Here is a 17,879-nt window from a genome sequence, read left to right as displayed (position 1 = left end):
ATGAGTATAGAGGTACTTGTACCCCTTACCCATTTCCTTTAAGAGTTAAAAGTAAATAAACACATAAACACTTAGAAAAAGTATTTTAATTGAACAAAAAACATAACCACGAAAAAAGTCCTTTAATATTCTTAATTAACCATTAATACTTACCTGTCCCTTTAAATAAATGATCCCTCGAAATAGCCTCGGAAATGTTCTATCAGTTACAATGTAACAAAGTTATTACAATGTAACAACTTTGTTACATTGTAACTACGCCGCACCCGACGTCACTCGCCGCCGCCGCATACGCGTCTGCGCTGCACGGACCGACAGAGCTCTGAGCTATATAGCTCAGAGCTCTCTAAAGCATCTTTGTATTTTGGCTCCAAGGAGCCTCATTGGTCCTTAGCAGACCAATGGGGTTCCTTCAAATCAGAAGGAACCCCATTGGTCTGCTAAGGACCAATGGGGCTCCTTGAAGCCCAAATACAAAGATGCTTTAGAGAGCTCTGAGCTATATAGCTCAGAGCTCTGTCGGGTCCGTGCAGCGCAGACGCGTATGCGGCGGCGGCGAGTGACGTAGGGTGCGGCGTAGTTACAATGTAACAAAGTTGTTACATTGTAATAACTTTGTTACATTGTAACTGATAGAACATTTCCGAGGCTATTTCGAGGGATCATTTATTTAAAGGGACAGGTAAGTATTAATGGTTAATTAAGAATATTAAAGGACTTTTTTCGTGGTTATGTTTTTTGTTCAATTAAAATACTTTTTCTAAGTGTTTGTGTGTTTATTTACTTTTAACTCTTAAAGGAAATGGGTAAGGGGTACAAGTACCTCTATACTCATTTCTCCTGGGAGGGGGGTGGGCATCTGGGGGACCCCTTTTTAAAGGGGACTCCCAGATTCCACCATGAACCCCCCCCCTCCAGGAAATCGCGGCCTCCACCTCCACCGCCCATCGGAGGTGGAGAAGAGCCCTTTGTCCTTGGATTGGACAAGGGCTCGGAGGGGGAGGGGAAAGCTTGGCTGCCCCTCCCCTTCCGAGACCCCCCAATCCATGGACCATGCGGGCTGGTATAGTCAGGGTGCGGAGCCCCACGCGGCCGGTGCTCCGCATTCTGGCTATCCCAGCCTGCATGGGGGACAAGGGGTTAAAGAGGTCTGGGAGGGGGGACCCCACGTCATTTTTTTTTTATATTTCCCACACTCAGAACGAAGTAAGTAAAACTCTTCCCACTTGGGGGAATCTATGAAAATAATACACTATTGTTACCTGTGCAAAAAAACCTGACATTTTCTGCATTTAAAAGACATTTTCGCCCTTGAAACTTAAAAATCGATTTTCTCAAAAACTATAAGGTCTTTTTGAAAAAAAAAATTTTTCCTCTTATTCCCACTGATCCCCTTAATATACCCTGGGAATTTGGTGTTCCTAAACTTTAAGCAGGCTTTGCTATTAACCGTTAAAGTCGGCGGGTTTTTAAATGTTTACATTTTTCCTTTGAAACTTTAACATCGATTTTCTCAAAAACTATAAGGTCTTTTTGAAAAAAAAAAATTTCCTCTTATTCCTCCTGATCTCCTTAATATATTCTCCAAATTTGAGGCTCTTAGCATTTAAGGGGGCTTTGCTATTAACCCTTAAAGTCGGCGGCTACCTAACATTGATCCATGCGTCAACTTTTCCGCTTCGGGAGCATGGCCATACGCATTAATTTCGTAATACCCCTTGCGATGCGAAAATTACGTGAAAATTACGCTTACGCGAAATTTCACGAAATCCTTCTTCATTACGATTATGTACTTACGGCCATAAACGTAATTACACTAATTACGCGAAATTTCGCGAAATCGTAATTACGCCATTACGCTCATCTCTACTTACCGGTATATGGGCTTACTGACTTCCTGATTTATAAGTAGGAGGTATTATAGTCACTGGCCCTTATTCAATTCACTTTTTCTCCAACGTTTTTATCCTAGGTGATATTTTCCCACCTTGTTAATAAAATGCCTTTTCTTTTCAAAACATTTTAATGTGGTTGTTCGTCAATTACATTGATACAACTCCTGTATGGAATGCTTAACATCTTACAAAAACCATGTTTTTATAAAAAAAAATGTTTAAACCACCAGCAAGCAAGAAAATCAGAATCATTTAGAAAGTACTTTTCACTTACCTTTTTGTACTTTTTCATTTGCAGAATGCTGAAAAGTTATTTTAAACAGAAGATGAAAAATATCTCCAAGGAGAAAACTTAAGAGAAAAAGTGAAATGAACAATGGCCACCCTCTACACCATTTGATTCCAGGCACGACTGATCGAATTTGATTGGATCGAATTTGATTAGATCGATTAAATCCGACATGTCCGATCGGGATTTGATCGGGATTCGATCGATCGTGTGATCGAGTTTGGCTAGTTTCAATGCAAATCGATCACACGATCGATCAAATCCCGATCAGACATGTCGGATTTAATCGATCTAATCGAATTCGATTTAATCGAATGCGATCCATCATGCCTGGAATTGAATGGTATAGAGAGGGCTAGTACGTAACTCAAAGAAGTCAAATGAAAAATAACCTGTAAGTCATGTACAATAAAGGAGAATCCTAAATCAATAACCTAATTACCGTATTTGCTAGCGTATAAGACGACTTTTTGAGCCCTGAAAATCCTCTGCAAAGTGGGGGGTCGTCTTATACGCCGGGTGTCAGGTGCGGGGTGTCAGTATTGTGCCAGGCAGAGCTTACCAGTTGCAGCAGCCTTGGCGGAAAGGTCCGCTCGTGTCCTGGGTCCTTCTATGTCCTCCCCTGTCCCCCTACATCATTCATGTCCACGTCCCGTGTGTTTGAAATATCAAAGCTGCAATACCATAGCGTCTTGCGAGCAGCCGCTCGCGTGGGTAACAGGGCAGCTTCCTTGTTCCGGGTCATCTGACTGGTGATGTGCATAGGAAGAGGAAGACAATTAATTGTGGAGCGCATGTCACCAGTCAGGTGACCCGGAACAAGGAAGCTGCCCTGTTACCCACGCGAGCGGCTGCTCGCAAGACGCTATGGTATTGCAGCTTTGAGTTTTCAAACACACAAGACGTGGACATACAGTAGATGATGCAGGGGGACAGTGGAGGACATAGAAGGACCCAGGACACGAGCGGACCTTTCCGCCAAGGCTGCTTCAACCGGTAAGCTCTGCCTGGCACAAATACTGACACCCCGCACCTGAGTTCTTAAAAATCACAGCCTGATTTCCCTCCCCTGGATGACTGCGGCACCCAGTATTATGCAAAGGTGTATACATGGGTGGGCCAGGAGGATAGCCAGGAGGATGGAGGAGGATGGAGGAGGCATGTTGTGAAGAGGGGTAGTCTTAAACGGCGAGTATATGCCAAACTCTTTATTTTAACTGTAAAAGTTGGGGGGTCGTCTTATACGCCGGGTCGTCTTATACGCCGGCAAGGTAAGTGGGATAAAAGAAACAATTACAACATCAAAAACCTATGGCTGGTATTTGTTACCTGTAAGGTGTGTTATACAATACAAGATACACCTGAGAGGATGTCAGCCTATTGCAGAGATATTTATTGTATTTTCATATTTCCCCATGAGAAGGTGAGGGCCCCACTCTGATTAGACCTTCTCAGAGGATCAGAACCTCCTCTGAGCTGCAGTCACAGAAATTGCGGATAAAGGCTAGGTATACTAGCCAACCAGTATATTAATCTAACAGGGTATAAACCATCTACTGCCAGATATTCTTAGCTAGTTCTGTTATTAATTGCGGAAGGGGTCCATCAGAGTAGAGATCAAGCTGCATATTAGTCGCTATGGTATTACGGCTAGGTTATGTAAGCAGATTTGAATGACCGTATATCGCTCAAATATAAGGCGAAGAAGGAGGAACAAGTAAAAGTTTATGCTAAACTGGTACACTGTAGGGAAAGTGATAATCAATTCAAGTTTTCAGAATTTGTTTAGACATTAACATGAAAGGTACCATTTCAAGTAAAACTATTGCTGGCTCTAACTAATGATAATTGTGGGAGTTTTTCCAGTGGAGATTTGTTTACCTGGAGCTTCTTCCAGCTCCCCGCAGTCTATGAGGTCTCTCCCTGTCCTCCTGGTCCACACTATTGGGTCGTTATGTCCCCAACTAAAGTCTGCGAATGGCTCAGTCTGTGCATGTGCTGCCTTGGCCTCCTCGATCAAGTTCCTATTACTGGGAGCATTCTGCACATGTGCCATTGCCAGTTAAAGGTACTAAGCATGCACAGAACGCTGCTGGCCATGTGGCCAGGACAGTGCTTGAGGTGACAGCGGCATAACGCAGAGGAGCGGGAGGACAGCGTGGGACCTGAAGGACTACGGGGGATGGAAGATGCCCCGAGGATGTAAATCTCAACTTTTTTTCCCCACCTAAGATTTCTTTTAAGTCTAATTTGGAAGGCACTTTTGTTTTTCCCCAGACTTAGGAAAAAAGAGTCCAACTCCTACCTGCTATTAAAATATGAGAAATAACATATATATCTTTACTTGGAAAGTCATAATAACATATATGTAAGAGAACCATTTGTTCCTCTGCCCAAAAAAGTGTAACTGCCTGGCATAACCGGAAAATATGCAGTAGATTACCATGATAACCACAGTTTTCCAACATAACCGAGATATACCATTTCCTTACAACTTTACAATCATTTTCCCAGTGAGCACAACAGTGTGTAGTCTTTTTTTTACTAGCATAGCAGCTCGTTCCTAAGCTGAGCTGTCTATATTGGTATGTAGATTTTCATTCTAGGCTGTTGTTTGAGGCAAGTCTTTTTGTGCCTTAATTATATCAATTAGCCTAGACAAAGCAGAAATTGCTTTTTTTTGGGGGGGGGGGGGGGGGAGATAATATGTTGTAGTTGTCTAGCAGTCAGATGCGCAGTTACATTTTGTAATACCCATTTCCTTTTTTCGGAAATTCCCATAAAAGATGACCAAAAAAAATAGGCAATTTATGCTTGAAAATACTGCATGTCAGAAAAATGTAGTAGGTGCTCCTATTCCCCCAATTCTGCTAACAATTATAATTGTATTTTTCCAGGCAACACCCACCCTTTCTTTTGTCTCTACAGCTGCCTCTAAACCTCAATCTTTCTGCTTCTATTTCAGACGCAAGTTGTGGAATGTGTTCAAAAAAATTGCTACAGAGAGAGATTGAGGAATATTAAAACTTGTTATACAAGCACTTTTAAAGGACATGTTTTTTCTTGTTAAAGCGATTCGATTTTATTTGAGGTTAACAAATGCCTATAGTACAATGTGAAGCATGTATGTAATCATAGACAATTTTTAAGTGTTAGTATACTTAAAATGGGTACCTGATCAATAATGCATTCTGATTGTAGCCCCATGTTATGTTACATGCACAGTGTAAGTTTATACAGTACTTATAGACTAGCTGCAGCGTGTGCAGAACGCTGACTGAAACATGTCATTTTAAAAGCACATTTTCAACATTGCTTCTAGTTTTCTTTTCCATTCACTCTTGTTTTTGTACACTGCTTATCCCTTTTAAATAGTTCTTATTAGCACTTCAGCACACATTCGGTAATGTGACTACACTAATAAGGAGACATTCCTTCAAAATGAATAGACCAGCCACATACCAGTATTTTAATACAGAGCTAAAATCGGTAAGGCAAATACTTTGCCTTATTGATTAGATTCTCAATTTAAAACATTTTAATCACACAAATATTTAAGACACTGTTATAACAGATATTTTACTTTATGTTTGGTTTTGCAGAAACAAAGCTACAATTGTTTTAATGGTGCTCACTTATACCTGTATACATTGCATTAAAACACAGCCCTGCAAGCTACCTGGTAGTGCCTTTTCTCAGTAAAGTAATTTCCCTCAAAAATCTTCTGTAACACGTCAATATACACATGTATGTCTGGTGCTATGAAGTAAATTAGCACCTGCCGGTTCTTCTCACCCAAGAGAAAGGTATTATGGGTAGCAATTACTTTACTGTCTCTTCCAATGATAATACAAAACAAAACAAAGTATATATTTCATATTACATTCTATTTTATTACTCAAAAGAAGAGCTGAGCAAATAAGTTTATTAAATGCCTTTTGCATAATTAAAAATACTCTGAAAATGCTACACACATACAGTCAACACACAGACCAAACGGTTCTACAAGGTGCTAGTAAGTATATCCTAATTAAGGATATATAGCTGTTTTCATTCATGCTAAATCCTACGTTTGATAATACATTTTCACCAAGCCTTACAGTAAAACTCCATCCAAAAATGTTACTTAGCTGTGGGTACAGTGAAAACCAGTTACAATCTCTGTCATGTTTTTACTGCTATATGGATTTCATTTACACATTGCCTTAAAGGGACACTTCAGCCAACTGCAGTTGGCTTAAGTGTCCCTTTAATTTTCTTTTACAGACAATATCAAAGTCACAGGAATAGGAAAGTCCAGTTCCCTGCAGTTGAGTTAAGGGTAGCAATAAAAATGTTTTTCCTTTTTTTGAAGTAGTGTTTCAAGGTTAGCATTTCTGCATTCCCACAGATAAGAGTCTATGTACTTTCTATCCAAGTGTTGGGGCACCAAGAACAAGAAATTTGGGGAATTCTCCCCACTAGGCACAGAATAATAAAAACTATTCAGACGGTCCAGCTCTTCACTGCATTTTTAACAACAAAACAAAAAAGGTTTGGGTGGAATCTACTTTAAAGAGATGTAGAACTTGGTTGCTCAAACTGTTAGAAGTGCAAAAGGTTTAGCCAACAACAAGGTTTCAGCATGAAATTCCAATAAATAGCCAACAACGAAGGAAGCCAATAACATTATGTGTGTTTAATTGGAAGTGGAGTGTGCCATAGATGTCTTAACCTTGTTTTTATGACAATGAAAACATTTTGAAACCCATTTTCTGCAGTAGTGCAATTCTGTAGATATTTACCGACGCCTTTCAATTTTTGGGAGCAAATTAGTTCTAGATATACTAGAGGACCAGTTGGAGGGAAACGAGTTCCATCAGGAATGGATTAAGACAATTAGCAAAGAAGAGTTCTAAGCTGCTAGTAATGCTGTATGGCAGCATTTCCTCTGCTGGTTGCATTTCCTCTGCTAGCAATGTTTGACAAGGCCAGATAAAAGCCTAGAATGTATTTATCCTAAATGTTTGTAACATATAATGCTATTTCTAAAGGTAAGATTTTTAAGAAAATTATGTAATAGATATCAATAAAACTTTCTAATTTTGTACAAAAGTGTCAGTATTGTCATCTGTGGATCATTTTCTAACATTCTGTTCTGTGAATTATCTGCAATTCAGTTAAATTCTGTACTTAGAATACTTGACCTCCAACATGACCCAAACCACTGGAACATGATCATATTGCTATTCTAGTGATGAGCTTGAACTCTGACTTAAAGCGGCCCCAAACCAAACATTTTTTTAATTCAAAATATTTAGTTGACACATACAAAGATAAATAAACACTCCTTCAAGCCTATGAGCATTTCAGTGCATGCTTTTCACCCTTCTCTTTTCATAACTAGGATTATACTGGGGGCAGCCACTACTTCTGAGCTTAGTGTAACAATTTGTGTCAGCAAATGACAGAATTCTGATTATAGGTGATCTGCAGTATCACCTATAATGCAGATATATACCTGATTATATGGTGATCTGCAGAATCACCTATAATACTGGTATATCAGAAGCTGTGGTGACAACAAATAGCAATGTGATTGGTGCAACAGTAGTACTGATAGGTTTAGCAATACCTCACCAGAGGAGCTGGTGGGTACTAACAGTACAGCGTCCCTCACCAGAGTCAAGGGCCCTCTGGTGAGAGTAGAGAGGTCAGACAGATCGGGTTTGGCAACAGACAGACAGATGCAGTACAAAATCGGAATGCAGAGACTGAAAGGTATAAACAGGCAGAGTCAGCAGCAAGATCAGATGGGCAAAGGTACAGAATCACTGAGCAGAAGAGTAGTCAGAACGAGCCAGAGTCATGCACAAATAATAACACAGTAGTATAATGTTTAAGGCTATCAAACAATTCCTATCTTGTGTGAAATCCCCGGTTTCCTCCCGGATCAAAGCACACCGGAACTACCGTATCTAAGGGTCTGAGCGCTAACACCAAGTATTCGCAACAGCAGACAAGTTGCGAGTGATTCAGCTAGGCTTTTGAAGCAGAGGAAACCCTTCTGGCACGCCCCCTCCTATCAGCCAATGAGGAGCGGCGAGCGTCTCCTCTGACGCCAGCCGACCGGCCGGTCAGCTGACGCGCCTCCTCCCCGCATAAAGGTCCTGTCTGTGCGTGCGCGCACGCGACAAAGCAACCCTATGTGCAACTGACAGACCCGTCCTCGATGTGCTAGATGCCCAAGGCACAGATACATTTCTAGACAGGGAGCTGGAGGCAGCTGCGGTGGTAGCGCTGTTCACCGCGGCTGTCTCTCCAACGTTTGTTACACTTAGTAGGAGGTTTTAGATCATGGGTGTGTCTGTCATAAGCTACCCCTTCCCTCACAGGGGTGTCATCTATGTGAAATCTCACACAAGCTGAGATCACTTCCACTGTGACATCAGCAGTAGTAGCCTATGTTTTGTTTTTGTTTTTTATCTCCTCCACCAGTCTGCCGGCTTCTGTCCCAGCATTATGAAAGGAAGGGAGGGGTTCCTCCAATAAATGTAAAATATTTTATATTTGTCATCATGCAGCTGAAAAAAGGCTGTAATTTATTATTAAAAGCTGGAAATAGATTTTATTTCTGAAATCTTGTATTTTTAATTTGGGTCCACTTTAACTTGCAATTTCTATATAATTGAAACTGAACCATTTGAACCTAGTAGTGGCAATTAAGTGCCAGCCACTATTGGGCTTGGCTCAGTTTCAGGTCAGTGGAAATTTGCAGGGCAATGTAACAAACTCACCTCTATGCAATTTCATTAGATTCTATTCATGGAAGATTGCATCAGCAACATTTACAGAACCAATGGATATGATTATAATCGGATTCTGATACATGCTGTATATAGATTGCTACACCATCAACATGGCCATAATACAGTAGAATCTTGTTAGAGTAATCTCTGATATAGTAAACCTCTGGCCAGGAATCTGCATAGAGTGGGGCTCTGGGTGCTCAAGCACCCCTACCCACCTTTATTTACTGGCAGCATGTTTGGCCCTTCCACCAGACCTACTCCTTATTATCAGGATTGTTGTCCTGACGATGCGCCACACTTTACTAGGCGCGAAATGGCTGTAGACCTCTGACTGCCTGTACCTCCTTCATCAATGTAAGCTTTTTGCCTTGTGGTTGTTTACCTTTTTTTAATGGAAGAAATAAAAGTGACATTTTAGCTGGATGTGCACCATCTGTTTTTGCTCTTTTTTCTGGACAATTTAGTTCATTACCTTGGTGAGCTGCACTCTGAGGGTTTTTTGTGGACCCTGTGCATTTGCTTTCTTCTAAGCTGAGACTTCCTACTTATTACTACTGTGTTACACTCTGGGACAGAATCCTTCACAGTACAGAAAGGCAGGGAGGAGAGGTCACTCAATTTAACAGGATTGAACTAGGGTCCCTTTTTGAAAAATTGGGCCCCCCCCCTACTTCAGGATCCTCTGCACAGCCCTGGCTATAGTAAAGTCAGTCCCTGGGCCCCGACCATGAGCCTATATGAATATACAATGGCAGTTCTGATATAGTAAACTACTTGGCCAGGTCCCATGAAATTTACTAGGGATTTCACTAGGGGTTTCGCTGTACAATTTTGTTATGCTATGAATTGAACACTCTGCTAGCAACCACTTCTATCCCCTGTCCATGATCACAGTAGTAATCTATCACATCATATGCATAGAACACTGCACTACTATGAACCACAGATCATTATCATAATTCAAATCTCCAGAAAAATGTTTCCTTATGAAGGTTTGTAAACTCTGCCCCTACAAAATAGTTATGACACAAGTAAAAATAATACTTTCTGTCATATAGATTATAAAGACTGTTTTGAGTAGAACCTGCCACATAAACATAAAACTAATCTATCTTTGTCAAGAGATTGTGTGAGGGGTCAGATGCAGACGTAGGGACTGACATCTGGTAAGGGTCAAATACAATACAAATATATGGACTGGCTGATGAATACATTGCACTACACGCCATGTTTGATGTTGTCCAGATCTCATATAGATCAATGATAACATTATTGGAATACTAACATAAGTGTAATGAATGTTCTGGTAGGGTTTATAATTCTGAAGACCAGAAGAAGACGATAGAACGTTAAAGATGGCTTGTTGTAATTAAATTTGGCCAGTAAGAAGAAATGTTCACAGTAAGGAATTGTGACTTTATATTTAAAGGGGATCCATTCCAAAAATTACAGCTAAAGGGCCTCATTTGCTGAGGTCCTCTGGGGCAGGACATAATTTGTGACCCTGCAAATCTTGCCTGGATTTGATAAAATTTGTTGTTAGATAGCAATGGTTTGCCATGCTCACTTAGGTCAAATTAACGTACAGTGTGTGTGACAAGAGGTTAGGAGGTTATACACACACATATATATACACACTACACTGAACTCGGCCGAGGCAGCCATTCGGGCCTGTCTCAGCCAAGAATCTAGCGTGTGTACAAGTTTAGATCACTTAAAAATCTGACATGGCAAATCTTTAAGTGACAACAACAGCCAAGTGTTGTCCTTCTCGCATAGCAACAGTACACCACTCAGGTATACGGACATGTCTAAATAAGTTTGTAGCCAGAACTGTTGCCCTAGGGATTGAGTCCTTATCGCTGTGGGTGACAGTAATAGTATGTGTGTACTTACCTTAAGAGGTTGTGCCAACTTACTAGGACCACTATCGTGAAAAATCTTAAAATTTAAAATATATATACACACATACAAGTACGAAGAGGTACGTTTCTTCCAGAGTAAAATGAGCCATACATTACTTTTCTCCTATGCTGCTGTCACTTACAGTAGGATGTAGAACTCTGACAGAACTGACAGGTTTTGGACTAGTCCACCTCACGGGGGATTCTCAGCATGGCTTTTATTGTTTAGAAAGACACTCTCTAAAAAGGATTTATATAAAGATGCTGCCCAGCCTCCCTGCTGGCTGCACTCTTTTTTGGCAGTTGGATGAAGTAACTGCCATTCATTAAGTGCTTTTGAAAATAAAGGGGGGGGGGTTGGGCAGCATACACATGTTACTCATCTTTGCCACTGCTTCCCTTCTGATGCACTCCATGCTGCTCTCCAGCTCCTTACAATTCTGCCTTCACAGTGGAAGTTCCAGTTGGAAGGTGAAAGAGTAGGAAGCTGGAGGAAAGTTTGAAACACATCAGAACGGGAACCGGCAGCCAAGGTAAGTTAAAAACACACACACACATACACACACACACATACACACACACACACACACACACACACACACACACACACACACACACACACACACACACACACACACACACACACACACACTTCGCTTTTCAGGAAATTGTTCTCGCTCATCTAGTGTGCAGAGCTTCTTAGATTTATAACAATGTGTCAAAAAAGTGTGGCTACGTCGTAAGATGTTTAAGTTGGCAGAACCTCTAAAGGTGTACACACAGTTCCTAAAAGATGGTGAAAAAGTACTATCCAAATTATTTTGAGTATTTTCTTGCTTGCTGGTGGTTTCAAATGCATTTTATGAAAAGGTCTATCACCTAGAAGAAAACTCAGTAGAAAAAGTGACTTGCGTATGGGCCCAGGTGTTATTTCTGCTGATTTTGGATCGCACAGTGACAATCCAGCACCGCGCTTCCATCTAACTTACTCCAGTTACCATTAGGGAATAGTCGCATCTGCTGGCTTGAGAGACTGACAAGCTGACATTAAAAAGACCGGTTGCTATATCACAGATGATAATGTGACAAAGAGCGTTAATCCCGTCTAATCTGCCACCATTATCATTCGGGGAATAGTTGCATCCAAAAGCTTAAAATATGGTGAACAGACTGACGTCAAAAGACTGGTCACACCGCTGCAGACAATGTGACATCCACCCACAATCCCGTCTTACTAGGGCCACAGTTGCCGTGTAGGTCTCATTCACTGGAGACTTCTGGAGGTGATTTCATTGTGAGTGTAGTAAACATTTAAGATTGGTTGGTGGGGGGGGGGGGAGCGTGCCATGGACGCGTGAAGACGTGTGGACTCAGAGCTCCCGGCCACATGCTGCCTCCTAATCGGTTTTGCCTCTATAAATCTTCACCTCTTTAGCCCAACGGGGTATGGCAAGTAAGCCCAAACGACAGGGCAGACGTCGGAATACTCAGAAGACCCCGAGAGGACCTCTAGACAGCTTCTTTCCTCAGCGGGTTACTCGAAGCAGTTCATGCAAGATGGCCGACACGCCTGCCTCGGGCACCTCCCCGGCTGGCTCTCCGAGCACTTCAGACAAGAGATCCGCATTGGAAGACATGTGGGATTACCTGAGAGGCATGCCAACCAAGGCTGATATGCTACAGCAGACTGAGCAAATAGTACGCTCCACCAGAGAAGACATTTCTGCCCTGCGGATGGACATTGCGACCACAACACAACGGGTCTCGGGCCTGGAGGCCATAGTACAATCACTGCAAGCAGATGTGGCATCTCTAAAAGCATCCCAGGAAAAACAGACTAGGCAGCAGAGTTATGCGCGAGCCCAGCTGGAGGATCTCCAAAACCGTAGCCGCCGCAATAACATTAGAGTACGCGGACTTCCGGAAGCTATAAGGCAGGATGATCTACAACCTTCTCTGCAGGCCATTTTCAATGGCTTGCTTAATAGACCGGCTGATACTCTCATAAAAATGGATAGGGCACATCGGGCGCTGCACCCCATACCTCGCGGCACCGACCCTCCCCGTGATGTGATTTGCCGGATACATGATTTCCCTGTCAAGGACGCGATCATGATTGCAGCACGCTCCGCAGGCTCGTATGACTTTGATGGGGCGACTATTACTTTTTACCAAGATCTGGCGCCTTCCACGCTGGCTCAGCGCCGTGCCCTGAAGCCGATCATCTCAGCCCTCCAACAAGCAGGAGCTACCTATCGCTGGGGCTTCCCGTTTTACCTTTATGCAAGCCTGGGTGATGCCTCATCCACCTTACGACATCCCAGGGATCTCTCAGAGTTCTTTTCAACCCTAGATATAGCCCAGGTCGCTGTACCTGAATGGGACCCGGACGCCATCTTTGTGCCTAAACCACCTAGTGAGAGGCGGCGAAGAACCTCTGCCTCTTCTACAAACGATACAGCTTCATGAACTGTGCAGGGATCCTCACTTTCCCTCAGCATGAACAACATTTGGTAAGACCCCCACATTATAGTGAGTTGTGACTCTCCCCGGGGACCTTTTGCTTTCTCTTCATTGCACTGGGCTCGATCTCACCTCTGGACATTGACTCCCTAACACCACCTTCCTATCTCATGGTATCATATCTATCTTCTACATAACACTTACTTTGCACTGCAAGGGATCGGAAGTTGAAGGTGCTGGACTTATTGAGGTCACTTATTTTTGCTCCCCCATTGATTTATTTCTCTGTCTTCCCCCCCACTCTGGAGCACACTCGGGGCCTCTCCCTCCCCCCTGTTACTTTCCCTATAATTGGTGATTTTTACTCACACCCGGTCTCTGACTTTTGGAAAATGATCTATATGCATTGCTTTATGTGATATTTTTCTCAGGGCTTTAACCGCTATTTCTATTTCACAGGTTATGTTAGCTTATTAATTCAGAATAACACTATTTGCACTATCAAAGTTATATCGGTGCTTTGTATTCTCACCTTTCGCAAAGGGAGAGGAGCGGAGGGATTGAGGTGGGGGATGGACGGGGAGGGTGAATCTTAGTTAGTTTTATTTTAAGGTGGGAGAGATATTCGATGGAAAGAGGGGCCCGGGGAGGAGATCTGCCGTATAGGGTCATATGATGGAGGTAATAATAACCACGGCCATAGATGGGGCCGCCATCTTGGAAATACTACGTCCCTAATGGGAGAATCTCCCTCTTTTATTGTGGGCTATTATTAATAACATTATTTCATACCTGTTCATTAATAACCAAAACCGGTACTTTATACTTTATACCTTATGTTATTTCTTATTTTGTGGTCGGGAGTAATGGACTCCATCCGCGATGGTGGTTCGTTTCTCCTCTCCGTTCTCTCTGGCCAGTACACTGTTTTTCCTCTCTTCAACTTTGAAAGAGAGGCCTGGCCTAATGAGAGTGACATGGTGTGTGGAGACCTTTCTCTACACAGCATGGGTGATGGGTTTTTTCCCATATCTCAATGTTCTTTCTATTTTCTTCTTCTTTTTCTTTTGTTTTCCTATATTTTCTATTCTCCTTTCTTCTAAACGGTCTGGGATGACATCGGGGGCCTGGGAGGGTCATGTATACTCAACACTAATACCAACCAATGGCATCACTTAAAATACGGACGCTTAACGTCAGGGGACTTAACATCCCAGAACAGAGATCCGCTCTGCTCTCTGAACTCCGCAGGACCAAAACACATGTAGCCTTTCTCCAGGAGACACATCTACGCGGAACTGAACACCCCAGGATAGACAATAAATATTTCCCTAATGCTTTCCTGAGCAATTCTCCAGATTCTAAGTCCAAAGGGGTTGCGATATTATTATCTAAAGATGTCCCTATCTCCCAAATCCAGGTTTGCAGAGACAACGAGGGCAGATTTATTATGATAAAAGGTCAAATTAATAACCATATGTATACGTTCGGATCATACTATGCGCCAAATTTGAGTCAACAAAATTTTCTGGAACGCTTCCTACGGGAACTAGATTCATTTGCTGAAGGGAGTTTAGTCATAGGGGGGGATTTGAACGTGGCTTTGGATCCTACACTTGATACTTCCTCCGGCAGAACAGCTCTTCCATACAGATTAATTCATAAATGCAAAAATTCCCTTCGTTCCAGGCAGTTAGTTGACACCTGGCGCATACTAAATCCCTCAGTCAAGGACTATACTTTTTTCTCCACTCCACATGGAACCTATTCCCGAATTGACCACATCTTTGTGTCCCATAATCTCTTGTCTGTCGTCACGGCCGCCAAAATTGATACTTGCCCTTTCTCAGACCACTCCTTCGTATCTGTCTCGATCGATGCCCTTGAGGGTAAACAGGGCCCTTTCTCCTGGAGACTTAACACTTCCCTCCTCAAAAACAAAGATATAGCAAACAGAGTATCCGCCGCTATCACTAATTATTTTCAAATTAACGACGTTGAGGAGACGTCCCCTATGACCCTTTGGGCCGCCCATAAATGCGTGATTCGAGGCATTTTGATACAAGAGGGAAGTAGGCTGAAAAAGGAGAAAGATGAGGCAATCGCTAGGGCACTAGGGGAAATTCATAGACTGGAGATGCTCCATAAGGGTTCTATGTCTAGGGCAGATCTAGATACACTTACCAACGAGCGGAAAAAATTAAAATCCCTACTATATTTTAAGGCAAGATATGCTGCTTCCCGTTGTAAACGACATTACTACGAATTTGGCAACAAATGCAGTCGCCTCCTAGCTAGAGCCCTTAGGATCCAACAGAATACTAATTATATTCCGCACATAAACGATGTGGCTGCCACAAAACATCATAGATCTTCCTCTATTGCTCGGGTATTTCGGGACTTCTATAAATCCCTATATAATCTCCCAGGCCATGGATCAAATCTAACAAGCCCCGCTAACCTACAGAATATACAGGAATATATCAGGCAGTCAGGTCTTCCCAGGGTTCCCTGGGAGGCTGTGGAGGAACTGGGGGAACCTATATCCCTATCAGAGCTTAAAGTTGCTATTGCTCAGACCCCTTCAGGTAAAGCTCCAGGCCCTGATGGTTTTTCAATAGACTACTATAAACAATTCTTGTCCTTGCTACACCCTTCTCTTCTCAAGGCCCTTAACTCTACTGCGGACCCTGACTCTCCAACACCGTTCCCCGGGGATATGCTATTATCTCACGTCACAGTTATTCATAAAGCAGGTAAGGACCCTTCCACTTGCTCTAATTACAGGCCCATATCCTTACTTAATGTCGATTTAAAACTATACGCTAAGATCCTAGCTAACCGTCTCTCTCCCTGGATGACCAGCCTGGTCCATTTTGACCAGGTTGGCTTCATACCCACTCGGGAAGCCAGGGATAACACCCTTAGAACCCTATTAGCGGTACATTGGGCACGGTCGAGGGCCTCACCCATGATGCCCCTTTCTACAGATGCAGAGAAGGCATTCGATCATGTCCACTGGGACTTTATCAGAACTACTTTACAATACATTGGCCTCCCCAAAAATATGCTAGACCATATTATGGCTCTCTATGGAACCCCCTCGGCCAGGGTTAAGGTGAATGAAGAGTTGTCTGATCCATTTCCTATTACAAATGGCACCAGCCAGGGCTGCCCTCTCTCCCCTTTTATCTTCGCTTTGGCCCTGGAGCCCTTGCTACGCACCATACGAGCTAACCCCGACATCAGTGGACTTCACCTCCCGTCTGCTGAACACAAATTGGCTGCCTATGCAGATGACCTCCTATTTTACATAGCAAACCCACATATATCGCTCCCTAATCTTATGCAAGAATTCGCTAAATATAGTGCCCTGTCTAATTTTAAAATAAACTATAGCAAATATGAGGCATTAAATGTCGGCCTCTCTCCTGAGTTACAAGCACAATTAGAATCTAATTTCCCTTTTACCTGGTCTCCCCAAGCAATTTCCTACTTGGGCACTAAAATACCCAATAACCTAAGTGACGTCTTTACCCTGAATTATGTCCCTCTGCTTTCCAAGGTCAAGGCTGATTTGAGAAGATGGGATGTAGCAAAATTCTCTTGGTTTGGCAGAACAAATATCATTAAAATGAATATCCTACCACGGTTCCTCTACATCTTCCAGGCTCTCCCAATATTTGCACCTGCCTCATATTTCAAAGAACTCAGGAAACTTTTTCAGAAATTCATCTGGAAAAACAGACCCCCCAGACTTAAATATACATTAACAATTTTGCCTAAGGATCAGGGAGGTATGTCGATCCCGGATCTTTCTCTGTACCATGGGGCCTCGTCCTTGATACGAATTATTGACTGGCATCGCCATAGTGCTCTTAAGCAATGGGTTGATATGGAGGGTGATGTAGCGGCTCTTAATCTGCAGCACCTGCCATGGTCTTCTAGGCCATTGCCTCCCTCGGTCAAAGCTTCCCCGTTGACTGAGAGCACTATGAAGATTTTTAACAAAATGAATAGAATTGCTCACCTATCCGTTCGGCCCTCACCGTTGATCCCACTATTGGATAATCCTGATTTTCCTCCTGGCATGGGCCAAAGGACATATAAACACTGGAGAACCTTGAGCCCCATTAGGGCTTACCATTTTTTGGAAAATAACAAATGGGCCAAACTGTCTTTTCTAAGGGATCGACTTCAATCCCCTTCTTTAGATATTTGGTCTTATCTACAGTTCTCACACTTCCTATCCAGTTTAGGCAACCCTAGAAATTTCTCCAGAGCCCTCTCTCCCTTTGAGAAACTATGCAACGGGGAGGGACATGTCACGCATGGAATTTCTCAAATCTATATAATGCTCCTTCCTGACACAGGGTTGGCTACTTCACTGCGCTCCAAGTGGGAATCTGCCCTTGGCAAGACTTTTACCGACCCCCAGTGGCAAAAGATTCTAATACTGTCCCAGAAATCCTCGATATCAGCGCGCATCCAAGAATCTGGTTACAAGATGCTAACACAATGGTTCCGCACCCCGGAT

General features: G+C 42.7%; 1 protein-coding gene and 1 long non-coding RNA gene across 2 annotated transcripts in view; one reads left to right on the top strand and one right to left on the bottom strand.

The window, feature by feature from the left end:
• Positions 1–5,195, top strand: part of ADAMTS8 (ADAM metallopeptidase with thrombospondin type 1 motif 8) — a 117,947-nt gene extending 112,752 nt beyond the window's left edge. Inside the window, exon 10 of the transcript XR_011022088.1 lies at positions 5,150–5,195. The gene's annotated coding sequence lies outside the window, so the exon portion shown is untranslated. The remainder of the gene's footprint in view (positions 1–5,149) is intronic.
• LOC137521305 (uncharacterized) overlaps positions 1–11,160 on the bottom strand; it is a 114,606-nt gene extending 103,446 nt beyond the window's left edge. The window contains exon 1 of the long non-coding RNA XR_011022089.1: positions 11,023–11,160. This is a non-coding gene — a long non-coding RNA (uncharacterized lncRNA). The remainder of the gene's footprint in view (positions 1–11,022) is intronic.
• Between the last annotated feature and the right edge of the window lie 6,719 nt (positions 11,161–17,879).

This window comes from Hyperolius riggenbachi, chromosome 6 (genome assembly GCF_040937935.1).
Source record: "Hyperolius riggenbachi isolate aHypRig1 chromosome 6, aHypRig1.pri, whole genome shotgun sequence".
NCBI lineage: Eukaryota > Metazoa > Chordata > Amphibia > Anura > Hyperoliidae > Hyperolius > Hyperolius riggenbachi.
This window is presented reverse-complemented; position numbering and strand designations above follow the sequence as displayed.